This window comes from Lathyrus oleraceus, chromosome 4 (genome assembly GCF_024323335.1).
Source record: "Lathyrus oleraceus cultivar Zhongwan6 chromosome 4, CAAS_Psat_ZW6_1.0, whole genome shotgun sequence".
In the NCBI taxonomy this organism is placed as follows: domain Eukaryota; kingdom Viridiplantae; phylum Streptophyta; class Magnoliopsida; order Fabales; family Fabaceae; genus Lathyrus; species Lathyrus oleraceus.
The window spans coordinates 375,480,006-375,488,457 of NC_066582.1; positions in this window are offsets into that span (position 1 = coordinate 375,480,006).

Here is an 8,452-nt window from a genome sequence, read left to right on the forward strand (position 1 = left end):
CCCCTTCAATCTTCTACTCAGCTAGATCCTCGATCGTTCCACTGCAACCCACAGCTAGATCCTTGATCACACCACTGAACGTTATCTCAATGCTTCGTTAATCCAAAGAACAAGAATTGTTATGTGTAAATGTTCTTGAAAGAAGAGTGATTGAGAAGATGAAGAAGATGAAGTCTCTTTCAGGTTTCTATGTGCTCACTGACAATTGCTCCAACACTCCTTTGATCTTGTGTTCAATTGTCTCTTTTTGCTCAATGAATTCGTGTTTTTCACCTGCTGTTGAAACCTGTATTTATGTGCTGCAAAACAGATTCTGTTATGACTTGAAACAACCTTGTGTATTGATACACAGGAGTGTGCATCGATGCATACTGTAAGTTGTATGAAATTTGGTCAAATTAATTAATCATGTATCGATGCAGGAGTCGTGTGTATCGATGCATGTGGTATTTACACTAATCTGTATCGATGCTTAATGCTCATGTATTGATGCACATGCTATCTCAAGTGGTCATGTATCGATGCAGAAGTCGTGTGTATCGATGCACAGAGTTTTTGCCCTTCCATGTATCGATGCATGGCTCGTGTGTATCGATGCATACTGAACATAATTTGTTTTGACATTAATCAAGGCTGCATGTATCGATGCACAGATTCATGTATTGATACATACTGTTACAAAATGCATTTTAATAGTTATTTTAAGGAATTTTTTCAATGTACATATATATGTGTGTTTATGCAACAATAGAGTGGGATGAATCACAAAGTAAAAACACAATTATATCATGTAATGCAATGCATAACCAATTTGGATGATGTTCACACAATTTGCTATCATTAAAAGTTAATTCAAGTTAAAGAATTCTTTCACAAACTCCCCCTTTTTGATGATGGCAAATTCTTGGCAAGATGTGTGATACTCCCCCTGAGTTTGTGCATATCTGCATTTTCTCCCCCTTTGTCAACATCAAAAAGAGGAGGAGACAGAATTATCAAGGTAGCAGCGTAACAGGGCGTGGCAAAAAATGGATAACAAGCTATCAATCACAAAGAAAGAAGCTATCAAAGTAAAGAATCATTCACAAAGAATGACGAATAAGGGAAATAACAATAGAGATAAACATAAAGTGAAAAGCATTTAAGGATTAGAACGAGTTTAAGAATTGCAGCAGCTAAACCATATATTATGCAACAATTCAAATAAAGCTTGAGCAGCATGAGATGAAATGCATTTAATTCAAATAGCATCAGTATGTGTCGATGCAAATGGTCATGCATCGATGCCTATCATTCACATTTGGCCTGTGTATCGATACGTGCGATGGATGCATCGATGCATCCTGAACCAGTTTGACAAAAAAATTGAAATTCAGAGTATATAGATCGATGCATACATGTTTTGTATCGATGCATACTGATGCCAAAGCAGATTTTAATGACTTTTGATGCAGTATGGATATGCATTTTGCACTAAGTCATGATGGTTATGCCCAAGAAGGTTTCATAAGTCAGATTATTGTAATGTTCAAACAATATAGGCAAACAATAAATGCGACCAAATCAGTATCGATTAGAATAAGAACATTTGTTCTAACATATACAACCACTTAGCAGTAGGAGAATTGTAGAAAGGATTGATATTACCTCTGTTGATGTTATCTTGCGAGGCATAAATGAAATCTAAAACAAATCTCATCAACCAAGGTGAGGCATAATATAGATAAGAAGAAACATGCTTATCCTTATCCAGATTCCCGTTGGTAGGCATAGGGGTGTCAATTGATTTTGAGTCATTTATTCCAAAGCGCTTGAGTAGTTTTCTGCAGTATTTGTTTGACACACTGCTGTACCCTCATCAAGTCGCTTTATCTGCAGTCCTAGGAAATAGTTCAGCTCCCCCATTAGACTCATCTCAAATTCACCCTGCATAACCTTAGAAAATTCCTCGACCAAGTGTATGTTAGTTGAACCAAATATTATATCGTCGACATAAACAAAAAATACTGTGCTTTCTTTTGTGCTACTAAACGTGTCTTGTTCCTAGTTATCACTCCGTTTTTCATCAAGCTTATTTCTAAGAACCCATTTAGTACCTATGATATGATGATCTCGCGGACGAGGGACAAGTTCCCAAACGTCATTTCTTTTAAATTGATTAAGCTTTTCTTGCATGGCCATTTGCCAAACTTCATCAATCAAGGCCTCTTTGGCATTTTTAGGTTCTACTTGTGAAACAAACGCGAAGTGAGAACAAAAACTTATCTTAGAACGAGTCATTACTCCCTTTGAAATGTCTCCCAAGATGTTGTCGATAGGATGGTCTTTTGAGGATTTTCAAGCTGTTGGAAGGTCCTTCACTTCAGCTGTCTTTTCTTCCTCATTTTCTTCATGACTCGTATCTTCCTCCTTCTCATGGGCAGCTGTTTTGGACTGATCAGTTTCCTCAACAGCTTCCTTGAGTATGTCTTCTGTAGATACACCTGCGTCATCAAAAGAAATACCTTTTCCGACATTTTTCGGATAAGACTCATCAAAAGAAACATAGACAGATTCTTCAATAGTAAGCAAACGCTTATTATACACTCTATATGCTTTTACTCCTTTAAACACAATGTTTTGTTCAGCATGTTCAATTATGCAGCAAGTTTTTGTGAAAGAAGAACTATATAACCCTTGTCTCGCAATTGACTTATGCTTAACACGTTGTGTTTAAGTCCCTCAACTAAATGGACATTAGAAATAGTAGTGGTGGAGGGATTACCTACACTACCTTTGCCGAGTATAGCTCCTTTGTTATTGTCTCCATAAGTAACATATCTCTTCTTCTTTGCTTTGAAGTCTATGAAAAGCGATATGTCACCGGTCATGTGCCTTGAGCAGCCGCTGTCAAGAAACCATCTTCTATCTACGGAAGCAAGGCACTCATCCTACAATATCAAAAGAGAGAATTTGGTACCCAACTTTCATTGGGTCCGAGTGGGTAAGTGCTAACATGGTTGCCTTTTGGCTTCCATTGATAAATACCTTTAGGGACAAGAAATCTCCTAAACTTGCATTTCTCAATGGTATGGCCAGCATGACAACAATAATGACATAGACCATAATGATGTGTTTGTTGTTTCTTATTCATTGAATCCTTTAGAATAAAAGAGTATTTTGCATATGGAGGATTCAATGACTTCTTAAACAACTTGGGGTCAACGGCATAAGTAATTTTAGGTTGTAGCGCTTTCTCTAATTTGACCTTAAGAGTGTTTACCTCTTTTTGCCAAACATAACAAGCGTCACAATACCTAACTCTACTACATCCGTCAATGTCAATAGTTTTTGAATTTTCTGCAATACTAGTTTTCAATGCTTCTAAATCAATTTCAGCTTTGTTTACTTTACCTTCCAAAAAAGAGAAAATATGTTTGTCGGAAGATAGTCTTTTAAAAGCATCTACAGCTTCGTTGTGCAGTTTTTCAAAAGCTATTTTTAGTTCCGAAAAAGACATAGAGGAGAAATTATTGTAATAGGCTTGTTTTACCTTTTTGTCATTGTTTTTCTTCTTGTGGTAGGACAGATTTTTGGTGTGAGCCGTAAGGCACAGATTTGCGGATTCATCACTATCACTTGAACTTTGTGTGCTTGATGAATCACTATCACTTTCCCATGCAATGTAAGCTCTTCTTTGTTTGCTGTACCCTTTTGGTGAATCTTTTCTTTGGTCCTTATACTTCATAGGGCAGTCCGTTTTATAGTGTCCGGATTTACCACAATTAAAACATGATCCTCTTCCTCTACTCTTCTTGTTTTCTTCTTGTTTCGAATTTATGGATTGTCTTCGAAACTTCATGAGATTTTTGTCGGAATGCTTGACTCCATTCTTTCGAATGAATCTATTATATCTCCTTACAAAATGTCTCATTTCCTCATCATCTGAATCTTTGTCACTACTTGAATCATTGTCGCTTTGCTCTTTTCGTGAGGACTTAGAGCTAGAGGCCACAAGAGCTATTGGCTTCTTCTCTCCCTCTTTGTCTCTTTTCTTTTCCTTCTCCTTCTTACTTTTATTCTCATATCTTTCAAGACTTTCCAAAGCTTGCTGATGTTCTTCCAGCTTTCCAAACAGTGTTGTAATCGTAAGTCTTGTAAGATCGTTGGCTTCCTTGATTGCTGTAACTTTAGGTTGCCACTCCCTGCTAAGACACCTGAGAATTTTATTAGTAGCAATTTCATTGGAAATAGGTTTTCCAAGAGCATTCAATCGGTTAGTTAGATGGGTGAATCTCTTTTGCATGTCGGAGATGGATTCTCCTTGTTTCATGCGAAAGAGCTCAAACTCTTGATTGAGTGTGTTAATGCGGGACTGTTTTACTTCAGTAGTACCCTCATGGGCAACTTCTAAAGCATCCCACATTTCTTTAGCTGTCGTGCAATGGGATACTCGATAATACTCATCAACACCAAGTGCTGAAATTAGTATATTTCGAGCTTTCCAATCACACGACCACTTTTTCTCATCTTTCTCATTCCAATCAGATTCTGGTTTAGGTACTATGGCGCCAGCCGCATTTGTCATTGTAATTTGAAACGGACCGTTTTCAATGGCAGCCCATACTAACCTATCCACAGAATTTATATGAACTCGCATGCAGTCTTTCCAGTAGCCATAATTTTCACCGTTGAAAATAGGCGCTCTATTATACGCCCCCTTTGGTTCAGAATCCATACTGTTACAGGCAGCCACAGAGCACCAGCGAACCGGCGCTCTGATACCACTTGTTAGACGGTGTGGCTAGTGATCGAGAGGGGGGGTGAATAGATCACCTCTTACAGACAAATGTGACGAATTCATTGAGGGAAAACAATTTGAACACAAATCAAAAGCAGTGTTGGAGCAATTGTTTTGAGAGCACATAGAAACCTGAAAGAGACTTCATCTTCTTCATCTTCTCAATCACTCTTCTTTCAAGAACATTTACACATAACAATTCTTGTTCTTTGGATTAAAGAAGCATTGAGATAACGTTCAGTGGTGTGATCAAGGATCTAGCTGTGGGTTGCAGTGGAACGATCGAGGATCTAGCTGAGTAGAAGATTGAAGGGGGTTTCTAGGAAAAACCTACTGGTTTGTCCTTCAAGAACTGGTGTGTTCTTGAGGGTTTGGGAGTCACATTTGCAGAACAGATTCAGCCGCAGCGTTGCGTTTGGAGATCGGGGGATTTCGCAAGCAGGTCGTGGAACCGGTGAATTGTTTGCAACTTTGTGCAGGAAAATCTTGATCGAGCTCAGATCAAGTGAAGGTTTATACAAGAAGAGGTTCTTGGAGTTTAATTGTCCAACACTCCTTTGATCTTGTGTTCAATTGTCTCTTTTTGCTCAATGAATTCGTGTTTTTCACCTGCTGTTGAAACCTGTATTTATGTGCTGCAAAACAGATTCTGTTATGACTTGAAACAACCTTGTGTATTGATACACAGGAGTGTGCATCGATGCATACTGTAAGTTGTATGAAATTTGGTCAAATTAATTAATCATGTATCGATGCAGGAGTCGTGTGTATCGATGCATGTGGTATTTACACTAATCTGTATCGATGCTTAATGCTCATGTATTGATGCACAGGCTATCTCAAGTGGTCATGTATCGATGCAGAAGTCGTGTGTATCGATGCACAGAGTTTTTGCCCTTCCATGTATCGATGCATGGCTCGTGTGTATCGATGCATACTGAACATAATTTGTTTTGACATTAATCAAGGCTGCATGTATCGATGCACAGATTCATGTATTGATACATACTGTTACAAAATGCATTTTAATAGTTATTTTAAGGAATTTTTTCAATGTACATATATATGTGTGTTTATGCAACAATAGAGTGGGATGAATCACAAAGTAAAAACACAATTATATCATGTAATGCAATGCATAACCAATTTGGATGATGTTCACACAATTTGCTATCATTAAAAGTTAATTCAAGTTAAAGAATTCTTTCACACTAACAAATCAACGTTTAAAAGCTCCATGCAAATTGAATTTGGAAAGTTGGTCTTACCATTAACAGCTTTGCCTTCAATTCGTAGTCCTAAAAGCATGTAGACGTCTTCTAACGTCACGGTACACTCACCGGTTGGAAACCAAAATGTGTGTGTCTCTGGCCTCCATCTTTCGCATAAGGCTAGAATGAATTTGTTATCTATAGACCAAGACATAATTTTGCTAAGGTGACCAAAACCGGCGAGTTCAACATAAGGTTGAATCATCGGGTCCATTGGGACAAATTCGTGGACTCGAGTGCGAAACCTTGAGACATCCTATAATAGAAATAATGTAACACTTGACTAAGTCGGTATTTCAAAATAAAATGGGGTTGGTGGAGATGAAACATAAAAAAGAAGTATAAGAAAAAACTTACGTATGTCGCGATGTTTGCAACTGTTCCTCTGTGTGCTTCGCCCATTGTGAGTAAAGACATATTGTTGGGGAGTTGGTGTAGATGAAAATGGAAGATTTTGTTGAAGATGAAATTGTAAAAGAAGTAATGTAGATGAAGTAGTGAGAAATGTAGATGAGGTAGTGAGAATGTTGGTGTGGAAGAATTGTTGAAGGAGTGGATCAATTTATAGGCAAATGGAGGAGTGCATGAAAAAATGTGTTTGCATGGTGTCTCCACCTCATTTGGCGACCATGTACAATTTTAAGGAGGGGGCGCCATTCAAATTGGCGACACCATAGGGATTAGTGGCCTCCCTATGAAGGAGATATTGTTTGGCACAATGAAGAGATGCGTAGAAATAAGAAAGGAAGGCCAAACAGCACACGTATAAGAACAGAGATGGATTCCACAGATAAAATGATAAGATTATGTAGTATCTGTCGTCAACCAGGACACAACAAAAACAACTGTCCCAATCAAGGAGCATCATCTAGATCTTAAGCTTATTGTAACATGATATCTAGATCTTAAGCTATTTGTAACATTGTATCTACATCTTATGCTTTTTGTAACATTGTATTTCTGTAACAATCAATCATTATATATCATTAAGTTCTTGTTACAATGAGTTTCATAACCAACATCAGTACAAAACATCTGAAAACATAAATAATTCTAACTGATTACAACAATCAAATTAATGTCGTCTCGACCGAACATCATTTCCCTAGCATCCTTATCAGTCCTCATTCGCACCCAACCAAAGATACTGTCAAGTCTCTCAATACTTCTGATTTTTTCCCCTTCTGGTATTTTCCCGTCTAACCAGCGAACCAGCTCCCTCTTCAGTTGATCTAACGTGGTGATGTTCCAAAACAGCATCAGCAATTGAGGTTTGTCTCTCGCATAAATCACCTTACCGTATCGGCGACGAACACCAAACATGATAGCCAAATGATTATATGAATTGTGGAACAATAGGTCACACTACGCATCTATTTATAAGACAAAAAAGGCATTTTATGAGGTGTCATACGGTGAACTGGACTTTTTTGTGGTTTTAATCGCAATGTCGCGGTTAGCAAGAGTCGCCACCGACTTTTCTTTTATCCAATAAGGAAAGGTGGAAAAGAACAGGAAAAACCTTAATTTAGATTTTGGGTTCGGGAGGTACATTATACAAAGGGAAGGTGTTAGCACCCTTTGTATCCATGGTTATCCATGGGCTCTTAATTGCTCGATCACTTATATTATTTTTGTCTAAAAAAAGTGTTTGTGAATTGTTTAGAAAAATTGTTTTGAAAAGAGAATTTAACTTTGTAATGATTCTTGTATGAACGTATACAAAGTGATTATCTCGTTTAGTTTTGAAAATTGTTTAGAAAAATATAACTCGGTAATGATTCTAGTATGAATGTATACCAAGTGGTGATTTTCTGAAGGTATTTTGAAAGGTGTGAGGTGTGAAAAAATGTTTTAGGTTGTGAGCCAGCAATTAAGAGTTATACCGACCCAAGGTCTTTATGAGTATTTCCTATCCTTATGAGGGTAAAACTGTCCTTATTATTGAGAAATAAGTAGTTTTATCCTTTGGATGTAAAAGGGTCATCGTAGGGTCATCGATTGGTCATTGAAGGCAACAGCTATGAGGATACCTTAGCATTCGAAGGGACTATCATCTTTTAACCGTAGGCAACATCGGAGGGTCATCGAGGGACAAAGTTGTATATTCGAAGGCAACATCCGAGGGACTATAATTTATTTTATGATGATTTAACCGAAGGGTCTTTGCTAAGGGTATCCCCACGTTCGCGGGACATGACCGTAATATCGTAATCGTAAGGCAACAAAGAGAGGTCCAAGATCACTTATTCAAAGGCAAAGTTTTACAATTAATTATATAATTAGGATGAAACTCCACATTAAAATTATTAAAAATAATATATTAAAAAAAAATTAATACATTAGAAATTAATACATTAAAAATATAATTTAGGGTGAAACTCCACAAGGGTATCCCACA